General features: G+C 32.9%; 1 protein-coding gene across 1 annotated transcript in view; it reads left to right on the top strand.

The window, feature by feature from the left end:
- Positions 1-18063, top strand: part of LOC122630541 — a 164459-nt gene that overhangs the window by 64139 nt on the left and 82257 nt on the right. The gene's annotated exons all lie outside the window — the stretch shown is intronic.

Raw genomic sequence — 18063 nt, 5'->3', positions numbered from 1 at the left:
GTAGAATTATTTTTTACCATGTAGAACGTCCGAACTACGTGAGAATATTTATAACGATTAATTAGTTTTCGTAAGATAATGATTATTTAATAATATCAATTATACGGGAACTCGCGTTTGGTCTGTCGTTTTAAATGATTTCCCAAATTACGAACATTATCGATACGTGATATAATGTTCGTTTAACAGGAAAATATAATATATTTCAAACTGACAAATTTCAAACGTGAATTTGAATTATTTATCATCTTATTATGTTAAGATATTGATCATAAGATATTAGATATGGTTATTTTGGCAAGTGAATGACAAGTATTACGTCGGTATAGGAAAGATAACCAAAAACGATAAGTGTTCCATGAAATATATCCATTTTCTATTTCATTTGAATAAAACGATGATGATTGTAATCGTTGGTATTAATGAGTCGAGATCACGTGAACCACGAGGTTCCACGAGGAGACGTGAATCACGAACGCGAATTTACTACTGTCGTGGATTACGACTTTGTACGAGCATGATGCTGTCGTCAGGATTGCATGCGACCTCAATATGTCCACCGACTCGATTGCAGTCAGTCGTTGTTATGGGATCAAACTGGTTTGATTTTTAATCAGTGATCGATAACAAATGTGAAAAAGAAAATATCTTACGCGTATGATAAAATAATATTTCTCTGAAGAGAGAAAGAGAGAGAGAGAGAGAGAGAGAGAGAGAGAGAGAGAGAGAGAAGACAAAGTTTTAGAGTGGTGAAATAAGGATAAAAAAATAGAAAGTTAAAAAAAAAAATTGAGGAGGAGAATCGAAGTAAAAGGGAGTGATACACGTTTGTGATTCACGTGTGTGCGTGTGTGTATTGTGTATATAAATATATATATTATATATAAATATATGTATATACATATGTGTACAGATGTATCTTTTTTGAACAGAAATATGTATTCGAAACGTTTTTGTAAATAGAAGAATCTTCGTTCGGAACGATTTTAAAATATGTTCTGTTGCAATTTTCAGAGATTAAATCGTGGATGTTGCAAAATTTGACCCGGAGAAATATCGAAACAAATGCGTTGTTTATTTCATACATCGTATAGTTAATGCAACATAAATTTGCGAGGAAATGTTTTTTTAATTTTCATTTTTCCCCCACCCCCCCTTCTTTTTTTGTCCTCTATTTCGTCTTTATTTCTTCGTCTTTATCAGCCTTCGTTTTTCTGTTTTTGTTTTGTTTTGTTTTGACGAGATAAAATATATTTATACTTCATAAAGAGCAATATCGTCTTCGAAAGTAATTGCGTTTTTGGTCGTCGGATCAAAGTCGATTAAAGATAAAAAAGAAAGAAAGAAAAAAAGAAAAAAGATAGAAGAAAAAGAAATTATTAAATCGATTAATATCGTTTTGCCTAAATGAGTTTGTTTAAGTGGCCGGATTATTCGACCGATTAATTGCGATAAGACACACGTGTATATTATTATAATTACACGTATCTAAAATTATTTCGTAACTATCGTTTATTCATATTTTTTTTTCGAATTTTCGAAGAAGAATACGATTGACTACCTTCGAATATATATATAACACATACACGTACATACATACATACATATATTTTTACTGTACGCAGTATAATAAAATGAAACATATTTACATATTCGCGAATGTAAAACATATATACAACCGAAGTTTTCAAATATTTCGATAGACATTCGCTTCTTTCTTTCTTTCTCGTTTTTTTGCTTTTCTCTTTTTATCCGATACATTCTCGATTTTGTCAATCTTCCTCGGTTTGACTTCTTCTGTCGGTATGTCTGTTTCTGTTCTTAAGTAAAACTTGGATTTCCTGTTTACACAAGAAAGTAATTTAACGTGGGAGGAGGATACAGAGAAGGGATAGATAAAGATAGAGATAGACGCAAGAACAGATGGAGAGATAGAGGGACAAATACACACACACACACACACACACACACACACACACACTGTATACATACTTTTAATGTTTTTCCTTTTGTCTCGGGTATGCAGAAAATCGTATAGAAAATGCATAATGTCGTTATACTCCCATAGATGAAGAAGACGTATGGCATTGTCAGTAGATCCACCAATGGTTGAAAAGTTTTAGTAGATATGAAAGCAAATAATGCTGATGTAAAACTACTGATAAAACCGGCTATGCTCTTCAAGGTGATTGGAAAGAGTTCCGACAGTAGGGTACTGGGTACGGAAGTTAGACCGAAGCAGATCATCATAAACATTATCATGGATATAACTGGTAGAGGTTGAAGCATTTCGGAATTGTAACCATGTGTTAACAGAAGAAAATGAGTTCCTATTGTCATCATACCGATACTTATGCTGCTACACGAGATGATAAGAAGCAATTTTCTACCATAACGATCGATTGCGTATATGCCCAGCCAACCATAAACGATTCCTGGAATTTATTCGAAACAATATTAAGAAAGAAAGAAAGAAAAAAAAAAAACAGAAGAAAAAGAGAAGAATTAACGTTTCTTTCGATCGAATAAAAATTATATATTAATAATATAGTAATAGTGATATGGGTAGTAATAGTAACACTAGTAATAATAAAAAAAAAAAGAAAAGTAGAAAAGTAGATTGAATAGTACCGATGGAGGTAACGATTATCACGACGGTCGACGGTGATATGAAGGTAACCTTGGCTTTGCGAATGATGATTTCCATGTAAAATACTATAGAATTGAGTCCACCGATTTGCATGAAAAAGAACAATGAGATGACGATTAAAAAAGCATTACGATTATTTGGTTCCGCCATTAGCTTGAATCTCTGGCGAAGAGTTGACACTCTCGTTTCCTCTATAAACATCTTGATTTCGTTCATTTCCTCCGTGACGTTTGATTTTCGATGATAAAAATGAATCGATTTAGCTGCATTCTCCGTGAAATTATATCGTATAAGGTAATACGGTGATTTCGGTAGACAGGGAAACGTCAAGAGGAAAATCGAAGTCAGCAGGAGGCTAATGACACCAAACCACTTGTTCGACATCTGGGGACCCATTATGTTTCCAATCACAGTGCCAATGGGTAGGCCATTAATCACTAGCCCGATTAAGGCACCTCGTATACGTGCTGTTGATATTTCGCCGATGAAAATGGGAAAACAAGTGAAGAACATGCCCATCGAAGCACCTATTGCGATGATGTAGAAAATAGGATTTATCGATTGGACGCGTTTGAGACTGTGTTTGTTTGGACTTATGAACTTACCGATGGTAAGTGAAAGGGAAGTGAGGAAAAGTGAGAGAAAAAACAAGAGAAAAGAAAAGAAAAGAAAAGAAAAGAAAAGAAACAAGAAAAAGAAATCATTTACCCGTAAGAATTCTAAACACATAAAACTCTACGGCCGTGGTGGCAAATATCATGCATATCCAACCGATCATCAAGGGCAATCCTGTGATGACGAGCGATACTTTGCTGCCGAAATAATCCAAGGTTAAGGAACCGCAAATAGCACCGAAGAGTCGTCCCATTGGTAAAAAAGAAGCTACCCAAGATGCCTCGTCTTTGGTTATGTGAATCTCCGTTTCCTTGTGCGTGAATTTTGCCAAATACGGCGACGTCCAGCCAGCCACAAGACCTAAGCTTACGGCCAGTACAGTCACTGCGATGAGGATTTGACATTTCTCTGTATCGAATTTAATTTTACCAACTACTTGGCGAATACATTTTTTTTTTTTTTTTTTTTTCACTACCACCTCCCCAAACTTTCAATTGCCTTTTTCTTCCTAACTAACCGCTGGCAGCTGTCAACCACTGAGGCCACAAGTCAAATGCATTCGTCGTACCATTTCCTCGTAACATTTTTCTGTTTCTTTCTTTCTTTCTTTTTTTTTTCACGTCTTTGTTTCTTCTCTTTTCTTTTTCTCTCTTTTTTTTTTCTTTCTTCTTCTTCTTTTATTATTATTATTTTTATTATTATTATTATTTTTATTTTTTATTTTTTTATTTATGATATTCTTTCAATCATCCGCAAGACGATACATTTTTTTACACGCTCGATTAATCTTCTTTGTATTTACATCGTCATTTGTCGCGTTTATATATATATATATATACATATATCTAACGAGAAATAGTAATGTTCTCAGTATATTTTTATTTTTTGTATTCTCCTCGAGTTGGCATTGACAATTTCAGATATCTATATCTTTTGTTTCATTCGTTATTAAACAAATAATGGATATCGATACAATTTATCGAAGAAACTTCAATTTGAGAAATCAAACTTCTTTCTTCTTCTTCTTCTTCTTCTTTTGCTTATTATATTTGTCCCTTGAAACGAACAAGTAGATTCTCTGTTTCAATCAACTCTCCTTGCGTCAGTCGAAGAAAAGTGTTTGCGTTCTATATGAGCCACGTCTTTTCATTCACGACGAGATTACTCTCTTATCTCTTCCATTCAAATACGTTACGTGTAACCATCTAAGTTACAAGAATTGCCACTTGTCCGTAAATAACATTTAAGACTTCGCGAAACGATCTTATTTCGTTTAACGAAGAAGATCGTCATGAAAATACGCGAAATCGTATTCGTTATCATTAAAAAAAAAATATATATATATATATATATAAAAATAAAACTCGCGAGGTACAGAATAAAAACCAAAAAAAAAAAAAGAAGAAAAAAAAATAATAATCCTTCGTTCTATCGATCCCTTTTTTCTTTTCTCTCTTCTTTTTTTTCTTCTTCTTATTCGCAATTAACCGTAAAAACGGAAAGAAAATCTATCATCGTTTTTCGGACGTAAAACAAAATGTTACGTATCTATCGGCCGTAGTTGAGACTAGTGATAAATTAACATCGATCTGTCATTGTCGTCGTTATTGTCGTCGTCGTCGTCGTCCTCGTCGTCGTCGTCGTCGTCGTCGTCGTTGTCGTCGTCGTATCTTATGGTTTGTACTCGATAATAAGCATGCCCTCGTCAAATTCAATTATACGATTCCCGAGGGCATGTAACCCAATTTGCACGTCATCAAGCCGACTATGAAACTAGTTCGAAGACCTCGGGTGTAAACTGACCACGTATATCAAATATTGAAGTTTCAGGATTGCGCTGGATTGTCCTGGGGGACGGCGAATAACTGTTCGAAGTTAAGAGAGAGAGAGAGAGAGAGAGAGAGAGAGAGAGAGAGAGAGAGAGAGAGAGAGAGAGAGAGAGAGAGAGAGAGAGAGAGAGAGAGAGAGAGAGAGAGAGACTGAAAGAGAATCTGTGCGTGGGTGCGTGAACGAAAATAAATTAAAAAAAAAAAAAAAGAAAAGAAAATTACAAAGAAAAATATATAGTAGAAATACTTTCGTCGGTCGTTCTATTTTCTCGACGAAGTCACGTTGCACTTTTGAAGTATTTTTCTAAGGATCTCGTGTATACGAGTATCGTAGAGTACGGAGAAGAAACTTCATCTTATTTATTTAGATTTATGCGATGGATCGTTCCTTTACTCGAACAGTGAGCCCCGTTACGAGACGTTTGCGATGGAATTAAACGATATTAAAGGATATGAAATAAAAATTCGCATGATCGCTTTCGAAGCATAAAAATTTCCGATGGTTACATGGTACGACGTTGAAAAGCTTTCTTTTTCTTTTTCTTTTCTTTTTTTTTTTTTTTTTTTTTTAGACTTTTCATCGGGCTTATCTCGTCTAACAATTTTGTTTTTACGTTTTTAAAGTAAAATGTGTATTTGCAAAAATGGGGAAACGTGAAAGAACATTTTATATATATGTGTGTGTGTGTGTGTGTGTGTGTGTGTGTGTGTGTATCTAGAAGTATTAAATAAAAATCGATTAATTTGTAAAACAAAACTGAAAGAAAAAAGATTCTTGATTCATCTTAGATCGTACATTGATCGATAAGAATTATTGTTAAAAAAAAAAAAAATATAGGAATTAGCGACATTTTTTCACGCCATTGTCATAATTAACAATGTTACAATGTTATACATTGAATCTCTCTATCTCTCTGTCTCCATTTAATTTTCGTTTCACTCGTTTTCGTTTATCCGATTAAATTTAAAAAGAAGATTCCTCATTCATATTACATCGAACATTGCTCGTTAAGAATTATTAAGAAACAAATTATCGATCGATATTTTTCTATGTGATCGTAACAATGATTTAATACTAAATATTGAATCACTTTCTTTCTTTCTTTCTCTCTCGTTTAATTTTTTTTCGTTCATCCGATTATGACATCCAGAAAGAAGATTTTTGATTCATTTCAAATGGAACATTGTTTATTAAAAATTATTAAGAAACAAAAAAAAAAAAACAAATTATCGAGCGTTATCTTTTTACGTGATTATAAATAAAAATGATGTACAATATAGCAAATATTGAATCTCTCTCTCTCTCTCTCTCTCTCTCTCTCTCTCTCTCTCTCTCTCTCTCTCTCTCTCTCTCTCTCTCTCTCTCTCTCTATACATACATACATAAATATATATATATTTTTTCTCTCTCTCTTTCTCTCTTTCTATCTCTCTTTCTTCGTTCATTTTATCGGTCTTTACACTCATACATTTATGCATTTCTCAAGTTCCATGAAGCAACGCTCGTAGTTTATGATGTCCCTTTGAGTGGGCGACTTGCCTTTCGCTTTAAACGACGGGCCACAAACGACGAAAAGAAGACACGCCGAATGCAGATGTGAAACGTTAAAGTGTCGGAAGCTTTAAAACCTTCTTCCACTCTCTTTTTCTCTTTCTCTCTCTCTTTCTCTCTCTCTCTCCCTTTCAAAGTTACATATAATACAAAGTTGTGTATGTATATACGTATTACTCTGTATGTGTTACTTCACTTTAGGCACTCGAAAGTAAAGGACGTGATCGCGTAGGGAATGGGTTTAACGAAGATGGTCCTACGAAGTTTTATTATCTTAGAGATATGAAAAAAAAAAAAAATAAATAAATAAATAAATAAATAAAGAAGAAGAAGAAAAAAAAAGAAAGAAAGAAAAAAAAGAGAAAACACATTGGATTTAAAGATTGCGATTAGAGCGAATCTTAAAAGAATTATTCTTCTTGATTGAACGATAAATTATTGTGCGATTTGAGTGACGAATAATATTTATTATTGTTGTTATTCATTTATTTCTTTACTTATTTATTTATCTTTATTTATATCCTTTTGTTTCTTCTTTTCTCTATCTCTCGTCTCTTCTTTCTCTTTCTCTTTTTCATTTTTATTTTCTTTTTTCTTTTTTCTCTTTCCTTGTTTCTCTTTCCTTTCATCTCCTTCTTATTATGTTTGTCCTTTTCATTTTCTGAAACGACAAAGAGTGTACAGTGTATTTACACGTTGCTGAGAAGAGAAGTACGCTCGAGAATGGTAGTTTCATTTTCGTCGCCCAAACTGTAAACTGTAAATAAAAAGGAAGAGTGTGTGTGTCGATGTGTATGTACGTGTGTATGTGTGTATGTAAGAAGGAGAGATTGTGGTTACAGAGACGGATTAAAGTCGATGTTAAGATCCTGCAGGTGAAGAATAAGACTGAAATACTTTCTCCTAGACTGAAATCTTCTATCTTCTTTCCCTCCCTCTCTCTCTCTCTCTCTTTCTTTCTGTCTCTCTCGTCGAGGTTTATTTCCTTTAAAATATATGCACCTAACCGAGAGGAGTTTCTTCAAGAAAAAGTAAATTTCACGTCTATCGTCTCGTTCATTCTCACGAGTCTGCTGTAAATATTCGAGAGATTTTCTTTTTTCTTTTTTCTTTTTCTCTCTCTCTTACTCTCTCTCTCTCTCTCTCTTTCTCTCTCTTTCTCTGTTTGTTTCTATCTTTTTTCTCTTTTCTTTCGTCTCCTTTCTCTCTTCTTTTTTTTAGATCCCTTTTTCCTTTTCAAACGCAAAGCGAGCATCCTCTCGTACCAGTTTGTATTTTGAGAAGAATGATTCGAATGTGTCCAATATCCTTTATCCATTATCTACATTATCCTATGGGGAATGTGTTTACAGAGAATCTTAATTACGGTGATATCGATTAAGTAAAGCTCTGTCGTGATTAATGGTTGAAAATGTTTGATCAGGAATCGTTTGCAAAGCTCGAAAGTGGTTACTATATTTTTCCCTCGGGCTAAAGCACAGAATTTTCTTCGGAATCGTCGAATAAAGAAATAAAAAGGAGGTAGAGAAAGAGATAGATAGGTAGATACATAGATAGTTAGGTAGATGGATAGAAAGAGAGAGAGAAATAGAGAGAGCGAGAGAGAGAGAGAGAGAGAGAGAGAGGTAGAGAAATGGAAAAGACGAAGGATACTCCAGATACTGAGTTATGGTATTCTCATGAGATAGAAAGAGATAGAAAAATAGATAAATAGAGAGAGAGAGAGAGAGAGAGAGAGAGAGAGAGAAAGAGAGAAAGAGAGAAAAACTGTACTTAGTCGAAACAGAAATAACAGCAATTAAGATCGAGACAAGTACTTAGTCGTATTTGTATGCAAGAAATAACAGGATCCCTAATGAGTAAAATCATTGTCAACATTTTCTTTTCTTTTCTTATCGGCTGATAATTTATTTCTTGCACATTTGTGTAATTCGTAATCGAACACGATGATATTTCTTTCTTTTTCTTTTTTTTTTTTTCTTTTTTCTTGTTATTTTTTATACTCGTTAAAAATTTTGTAAAATCAGTTGGTTCTTTCTTCTTTCGGATTTAACGACAACGTTTTAAGATTTGTATCAAATATTTAGATTACAGAGTAGATGGATCTTTCTTTCTCTATTTCTCTATTTCTCTATTTTTCTATTTCTCTCTCTCTCTCTCTCTCTCTCTCTTTCTCTTTCCCAAAATGTTATAAAAAATTTATTTTTACATCGCACTGCCGCGATTTAATTTCCGCCGACTTTATTTCTCCTATAAAAATCAACTTCTATCGTTATAGAGTTAAAACAATTATTTTTAAATTAAATTCGTATATCGTGAAAGATTCGAATAATTGATTTAAAATATATCGCGATATTCGTTAAATAAAATATTGTGAGAAATTTCGTGGTATTCGAATGTACGAGGACCGGCTCGATAAAAAAGTACGCTACTAACTGTCGGTAATTATTACGTCGCTCGTAATACAGATGGCAGACTAAATGGCGCCACTTGGAAAAGACGAATCCTTCTGATTGGTCCTTTCTACGCGCATTCTCCACGCGCAATTATTTCAAACCTGTTTGAAACACAATCCTCTTGTTGATTACATCCTGTAAATTACGTTTCGTGATTTCGCGGCAATCTTTCGTACTTCTCCGGATATAAAAGTGTCATCGTGTTCAAAGAAAGTTCTAATCCAAGAAAAAATTTATTGAGCTCGAGCGAGATGAGAGATAGAAAACGTCGAAGTGAGTTTGCGAAATTTCACGAATTTTTCATTTCGATCGTATACCAACTACTAACCTACTTTCTAGTTATATCGTGCTATTATTATTAAAACTGCGTTTATATTCGATACAATTTCACGTTTGTTCGATCGCCTAATCAAATAGTAATCGCGACTATTCCATCGGATTCTCTTGGCTTTTCTTTCTTTGTTTTTCCCTTTCACCTCTCTTCTTTCTTTCTTTCTTTTCTTTCTTTTTTTTTTTCCTTTTCTTTTCGTTAAGCTCGATACACACATCTCGGTTTTCAATCGTCGTTCCGATTGTTCGGTCACGAACGATCGAAACGTTTTATTTTCTTTCATTGCAAATGTTAAACGTCATTAACGGATTAACACGAATACCTCCATTATAAATTACATCTAATTTACCGTAATTGGGGGATCGAATTAAAAGTGTGTCTTCGTGAATCGGCCATTATCCTTTTTTTTTTTTTATAGCGATTTTTTTTCTCCTTTTTCCTTCTTTTCTTCCTTTCGTTTTTTTTCTTTTTTTTTCTTTTCTGTTATCAGAGATAGAGGATACGTTTCGAATTACCCACAACGATCGATGAAAATAAAAAGACGAAAAAAGATCGTATAGCATTGATGCTGAGTTACGAGGGAACGAATATCCGAACGGAAGCTTAGCGGAACATTGTGTGTCATTAAATCGCGCGAAACTTTTCGAACAAACGTCGAAATTCGGGGACGAGGAGTTCGTTGCGACGTAATCTGGACTGACTCGTTAGAACTTGTTCGGAGGTACTGTTTCGTTGTAATTCCCATGTCCGAGTTCGGTTCGGTCATTTTCTCATCTCCCGAATTACGTAACTTCTCCTATGTAGGTAGCAGTAACGGTAGTTGCTAGGCTATACGCGCAAAATACGCACGGTACGAGCTACGTACTATTTTTTCCTTTCTTTTTTTTTTCTCTTTATTTTATTTTATTTTTTTTTTTTTTTTTCGGGAAAATTTTTCTTCAGATTTAATTTCTTCGCGACGATCTCGTTCACGTCGTTATCGAAGAACAAAATTAAAAAATAAAAATAATTATTTACTTAAAAAAATGGAAGAAGAACGTACGATCTTGTTGATATCTTTTTTTTTTGTTTTGTTTTTATTGCTATCTTTTTCTTTCTTCTTCTTCTTCTTCTTCTTCTTCTTTTCTTTTTTTTTTTTTTTTATTTAAATAAAATATTTTATGCTCGTTCGTTCATTATCTCTAACTCATCCGTATTTTTCTTCCCTTCTTTCTTTTTCTATACTTTTTCTTTTTTAATCTGTATTTGAATGGAATTGAAGGGAAATAGGATATTACGAGATAAGTTATAGGTAGGTATTATACTTACTTAACAACCACCATCTAGAATATTCATAGATCTCAGAGTTCGTTCGTTAATCTATCTCGAGCTACTACGGGCTTTTAGAATCGAAATTCGAATAGAAATATATACTTCGGAATGGAAATTATTATTAATTTACTTACGAATGACGCGGTTAATTACTTGCCTTGAAAAGACATCTAGTGTCGTCTATGTCGATGAACGATTGTCGTAGAAATCAAAATATTAACACGTCGATGTAAATATAATTTCGGAGTACATCGCCGAGTACATAGTATCATCTCATACGGATATACGTAGTTGAAAATTCTTACAATTTACAATACATTATCTTCTACGCGAGTCGAATCAAATATTACATTTGTTTTATATTAATAATTTCAATTCAATAATTTACAAAATATATTAATAATTGAAACGCGTATCGTAAAACGAAGAACGACAGCGAACCTTAGTAATGTTATTTCGACGAATACAAAATGAAAACTAATGAACGACTTGCGTTGAAAAGATGTATCACCTATATCGGTAGACGATTGTCGTAGAAATGAAAATATAAACATGTCTATTTAGATCATCGTCGAAGTATAATTTCGGAGTACATCGCGTTATCGACGTAATATCTCATACGGATATACGTAATTGAAAATTCTTACAATTTACAATATATTATCTTCTACGCGAGTCGAATCAAATATTACATTTGTTTTATATCAATAATTTCAACGCGTATCGTAAAACGGAGAACGACAGCGAACTCAGTGTTGTTATTTCGACGAGTACAAAATGAAAACAAGTAATTAATCATTTGCGCCGAAAAGACGTATCGCTTATGTTTGTAAACGATTGTCGTAGAAATAAAAATATAAACACGTCGACTCCACACATCGACTTAGGTCATCGTCGGAGTACAATCTCAAAGGGTATCGCGTTATCGATGTAATATCTTATAAAGATGTACGTAATTGAAAATTCTTACAATTCGTAATAGATTATCTTCTACGCGAGTCCAATCAAATATTTACATTTATTTTATATTAATAATTTCAATCCGTATCGTAAAACTGAGAGCGACAGCGATCTTATTGATATTATTTCGACGAGTACAAAATGAATACTATTAATTCAAGTAAATAATGAAAGTAGTGATTTCGATCGCGATGAAATTGTTTTTTTTTTTTTTTTCCATTTCGGAAACGATACAGAATCATATCTAATGACGAGGAAGAAATTAGAAACGATTGTGATAATGACATTGATCTTATGTGTAAGAAATCGATATCTTTGAATGGCACTGAAAATAAAAACAGAATACGACCTTGTGGTATTACGCATACCAGACTGTTTTGAAATGTACTACGATGTAGAAAATCATTGATAAAAATAATATTAGTATTTATATCTGCGTAAAATTCTACCTGTAAGACTTTACGAATCTTTTCGTTTCAAGTGATGCATCATGGATATAATAATTGTCAGCGCAAGTGGTTAAACAACGTAACGTCAAATATCATTTTAGATTATTTGGTATCGAGATATTGATGTAACAAATTCGGCTCAATCGTGCGCGCGCGCATGACAGAAAGAGAGAGGGAGAGAGAGAGAGAGAGAGAGAGAGAGAGAGAGAGAGAGAGAGAGAGAGAGAGAGGGGGAGAGGGAGAGGGAGAGAATATATTGACGCAATTAATCAGTATTGTATCTATAAATTTGATTGAATCGAATTTGTCCGTGCATGTTTGTGTATAAGAAAAGTAAAAAGGATTTATATATCATATTTTACACACACATATATATATATATGTATATATGTGTGTGTGTGTGTATAGAAAATATATATATATAAAAATATATATGAAATAAATAAACTTTATATAGCGATATATGTATATATATATCCAATTAAAGTATAAATACATATATATGTATACATATAAAAATATATATATATATGTATGTATGTATATATATATATATATGTATATATATATATATTGACACACACACTACATATATATAAATATGTATATATGTATATGTATATATGTATATTTTTCTTTTGCTCTTTTTTCTCTTTAAACGATTTTAAATGCGTATGAAAGAAAAAGGAAGAAAAAAAGAAAAAGGAAAAGAATAAAAAATAAATAAAAACGAAATAGTCGAATGGTCGATAAACTTTATTAGATTTCTTTTTTTAATCGAGTTTCTAAAACGTTGGCACTTCTGGTAATAATTATTCATGGTACCCAAGAGTCGACACACTTATCATCACCTATCTCTGTTGAAAACTCGGCATAGAGCCAAACGGGAGAGTACCTACCTATCTTCGAATGAAAAAGAAGAAGCACCCAGGCATCGTTTTATTCGGTCGTTTAGCAGAAAGCGAGAAAGAGCCTGACGTTGATCGAATGCGAATACTGATTTAAAGATTTGCATGTATAACATATTCGAACTTCTCCTAACTTTCTCGTTTCTTATAGCCTTCATTATGGATGGGATTTTCTTTCCTTCCTTCATCTAAATTTTCAGATCAAGAACTTCGGCGTTATCGGACCACATTTTATTTCTTCTGTTTATCTTTTATCATAACTGTAATATTTTCGTCGGTTTGTTTAGTTAATCATTTAATATCGTCAAAATTTCGAAGAAAATTATATTATCCAATAAAAGGATTTTGTTGAATTACATTTTTAATTAAAATTATGCATATTTCAATGTCATACCGTAAATTAACGATAAACAGAAAGGGTACTCGCAATGATCGATTTTTTTTTTAATTTGTCTTTTTTTCTGTTCGTTCCGTTCTTTTTTTTTTTTTTTTTTTCTGGAATGAAAATAATTTTTCACTGAAATACCGACGATCACTGGAAACTACTGCAATACTACTGCAACTCCATCGAAAAGCTCTTTCTCTTTTTATTTCTATCTCTCTTTGTAATCAGTGCCACGGATAATACGACGATTTTTGACGTTTGCTTGTTGACGCACGTTTATAAAATCGCACGAAAATAAAAGGAGGAAAGAAAGAAGAAAAGAAAAAAAAAAACAATCTTCACCAGCTACAATCGCGTTTCGTGGGAGATTTCATCTTTATTGGCTTCCTACATTTTCTTTTTCTTTCTTTTTCTCATCTTCTTTTTTTCTTTTCTTTTCTTTTCTTTTCTTTCCTCGTAAAACAACTTGTACGAAGTTTCGTAAAATGTATCTTTCGTTGAATGCGCGTACGTTTTAAAATTTGCAAGGAACAGCTAAGGATTATTAAATTCATTAAATTTTTATTGACACTAAGAACGTGGAAGTATGTAAATTTTTCGAAAGAGCAGAATGATATTTTTCTTTTTGTTTCTCGCGAAACAATTTCTACTAAGATTTTTAAAATATATCCTTCGTTGAGTAACGATGAGCGTTCGTTAAAAATTTTCTCTGCGCGAATAATGCTTTTTGGTATATTCATTAAATTTCTGCCGACAGACGTTTGCACAAAAGTATGTGAATTTGCGAAGGAACGAAAAGATTTCTCTCTCTCTCTCTCTTTATTTCTTCTTCTTCTTTTTTTTCCTTTCTCGAAAACAATCTGCACTCAGTTTCTTATGATTTATCCTTCGTTGAGTAAAACGATAAACGTGCGTTTAAAATTTTCACTACGCCAAATAATGCTCATTAAACTCGTTTAAATTTCTGCTGAACCAAACGCAACACAAAAAAAAATATGTGTATGAATTTGCGAAGGAACTGAATGACATTTTTTTTTTATTTATTATTTATTATTCATTAAAAAAAAGAAGCTTTTATTCGGTTTCTTAAAATTTATCTTTCGTTGAATGCGCGTTCGTTTAAAATTTGCCATAACCAACTACAAATCTCATTAAACTCGTGAAATCTTTCTTGATAGAAGAAACAACGTTGAAATATTTGATTACATGTATATATAAATACGTGAAGAGAGGAAGAAAACGATTTTTATTTATTACATTTCATTCTTTTTTTTTTCTCTCTTTTTTTTTTTTTTTTTTTTTTTTATAGCAAAACAATTTTCACTGAGTAACTTGAAACGTATCCATCGTCGAGTAATGATGTGATCGTTCGTTAAATATTTGCAATATACAAATAAGGCTTATTAAACTCATTTAAATTTCTGTTGACACGCGCAACGAACGAATACATGAATTTGTGAAGGAACTTGGAATGTTTTTTTTTTTTTTTTTTTCTTTCTTAATTTTTCCTCTAATAAGAAAACTTCGACAATTTTCCTAAGAGAGAAGAGGAGAGAGAAAGAAAGAGAGAGAGAGAGAGAGAGAGAGAGAAAGAGAGAGAGAGAGAGAAAGAAGAAGAGAGGGAGAAAGAGAGAGAGAGAAAGAGAGAAAGAGAGGAAGAATAGGGATAGAGAGAGAGAGAGAGAGAGAGAGAAATGGTTGTGCAGGTGTACGAGAGGGAAAGGGAAAGGAGGCCGCGAAAGGGACACGGGGGTGAGTCGACGGTAGTGGGGAAAAGGGAGGAGGGAAGGTTTCCGGGGTGGTAAAGGGGCGATTCCGTGCCAGTCGGCGGTCCGAAGCCGCTCGGTACGGGCGTCATATTCGCGCGATCCCGCGATGCTTATTCATTATCTTTTATATCTACGATATCTACAAGGAATATGAAGGAAGAAGAAATAATAACAACAATAGCAACAAATCATTAGTATTTATTTATTTATTTATTTATTTTTTTTTTAAGAAGGAAATTGCCATAATCGCGAACGAAAGGTTTTCTTATCTCTGATATAAAGTTTGTCCATTGATTTTATTTCGAGGTTTATTCGAACGTGGATGTTAAGTTTTCTTTTCTCTCGAAATGTTTTGTCGCGTCCCTTTTTCGAGTTCAAATTTTACGTAACGAGGATGAAGGCCAGAATGAAGGACGTGAAGAATGTTCGAGTTAATGAAGAATTATAGTGTCAAAGAGAGAGAGAGAGAGAGAGAGAGAGAGAGAGAGAGAGAGAGAGAGAGAGAGAGAGAGAGAGAGAGAGAGAGAGAGAGAGAGAGAGAAAGAAAAGATAAAAAAAAAAGAGATTATAATGTTACTCGAGTAATAGTAATAACAATAAAATAAAGAAAGAAAGAACGAAAGAAAAATTTCGACGTGAAATTGTTTCTTTACAGTTGATCGTGCGTGTTAGTTATATCGAAGTGTATCGAGAACGATGTGTATCGACTCGTCGATACGCTTTCGAAAAGTTTGAGAAAGAAAGTGACCAACTTCGTTGTCGTTGTCGTTGTCGTTGTCGTCTTGTGTGGTAAAATAGAGTGGGTTGTAAGGGCGCGAGTATGATGGGGAATGAGAAAGGGAAGGAAGGTGATATCCTACATTAAACGCTTTTAATCATTAACTTCGTCGGGTTGAGAGCTAAAAGCTCCCACCAGGAATTACGGTATAAAATAGTAGTTTCCCTGAAAAGCTGAATTCGAGTTCCTAGAGAAAGAGGGAGGGAGAGAGAGAGAGAGAGAGAGAGAGAGAGAGAGAGAGAGAGAGAGAGAGAAATAAGATAAATAGAATACTTCGATACGTGCTCCACACGATGGACCACGAAGCTTTTCGCGTGAAAAGTTCTTTCTCTTGTAGTGATATCACGAATATATATATATGTATATATTATATATATATATATATATATTATATATATTATATATGTATTCTATTTATATTATGCTTATGTGTGTGACGTGTGTGTGTGTATTATGTAACGCGAGACGGATAATAATTAACGGACTTTCGAATAATTAGGGGAAAATTTTAAAGCCCTTCTAACGTTTAATAATTATTCCACCGAGCTTACTCTCTAATTACTTACTTAACTCGCAATTATAATTTCTCTTTAAATGATATTATTGTGAAGCCAATGTATTTCTTGGTCCTTCTCTTTTTCTTACCTTTTTTGTATTTTCCTTTTCTATTTATTTATTTATTTATTTCTTTTTTTTTTTTTTTTTTTTTTTTTGGTACGATCTTCTTCGATAGATCGATGTCATTATTTTGGCAAACGAACGATATAACGATCTATGTATTATTTGGGATAATTAAAATTCATTGATTACCTATGAAATAATGCAGTTAATGTGGACGTTTCTCTCTCTTTCTCTCTCTTTCTCTATCTATCTCTATCTCTATCTCATGAGCCAATTTTCAATACGTCCGATAGAAAATTTATGTAGACATGGGAGACCGGGAACGTGTAATTTAAAAATGTTTTCAACGATATTTATATTAACCGAGCAAATTTAACGTATACTTGTACGATCGTTCAACGTGATACGTTAATAATTAATTCTTTTTATATTTTCTTTATTTTAATACATATATATATATATATATATATATATATATATATATTTTTAACTGAACTTTTAAATTCGAACGATATTATATCGAAGTATCTGATCTCTTATGGGCCAATTTTTTATTTCTTTTTTTATACGTTATATCTATACGCACATAAGTCATATATATATTCAAATTAGATATACTTAAAAATGAATATTAAAAAAAAAAAAAAAGAAAAAAGAAAGAAATACTAAGAAAAAGAACATTTATGAGGATAAAGAAAAAGAAGAAGAAGAAGAAGAAGAATAAAAGAAAACATTTTTGTAATCCACCAATTGATCAACGTAACTTCAATATTTAATATCGTATAAATAGGTAACGATAGAGCAATAGACAGAATGGTGCCGATGTATTTTACGTACGTATGTACGTACGTACAAATTGTAATAATAATTTTAATGAGAACGAACACTTCCTCCTATGTAATTACGTATGATTTTCTTCGAATCGTGAATGAACGGGATCCCTTATGATCGTACGCATTTCGCTTCATTCGTAACGACGACGAAAACGACGACTTCGACGACAATCATTAACGACGTTCATTATATTATATATATATATATATATATATTTGTGTGTGTGTATGTGTGAATGTAGATATACATATACACACACATATATATATATGTATATATAATACTAGTTTCCAAAACGATGTTGATCGTTCGTTGGTTATTAATCGACTTGTTAGTCGTAATTAATGCAAACGATTAAATACCGTATCCTTCTTTTTCTATTTCTGACTCACTTACTCACTCAATCGTTCTTTCTCTTTCTCTTTCCCTTTCTCTTTAGTTCCATCGACTTTTGTATGTAGGATGAAAAACGAATCGTTTCGTTAGCCCGTAAATTCGCTGATCGAAGCTCGATCGAGATAACGCGAGTCTCGTTCGTTCGCTCGTTCGCTCGTTCGTTCGTTCGTTCGTTCGTTCGTTCGTTCGTTCGTTCGAAAATTCGAAAATTCGAGTTAC

This window comes from Vespula pensylvanica, chromosome 1 (assembly GCF_014466175.1).
Source record: "Vespula pensylvanica isolate Volc-1 chromosome 1, ASM1446617v1, whole genome shotgun sequence".
Taxonomy (NCBI): Eukaryota; Metazoa; Arthropoda; class Insecta; order Hymenoptera; family Vespidae; genus Vespula; species Vespula pensylvanica.
This window is presented reverse-complemented; position numbering and strand designations above follow the sequence as displayed.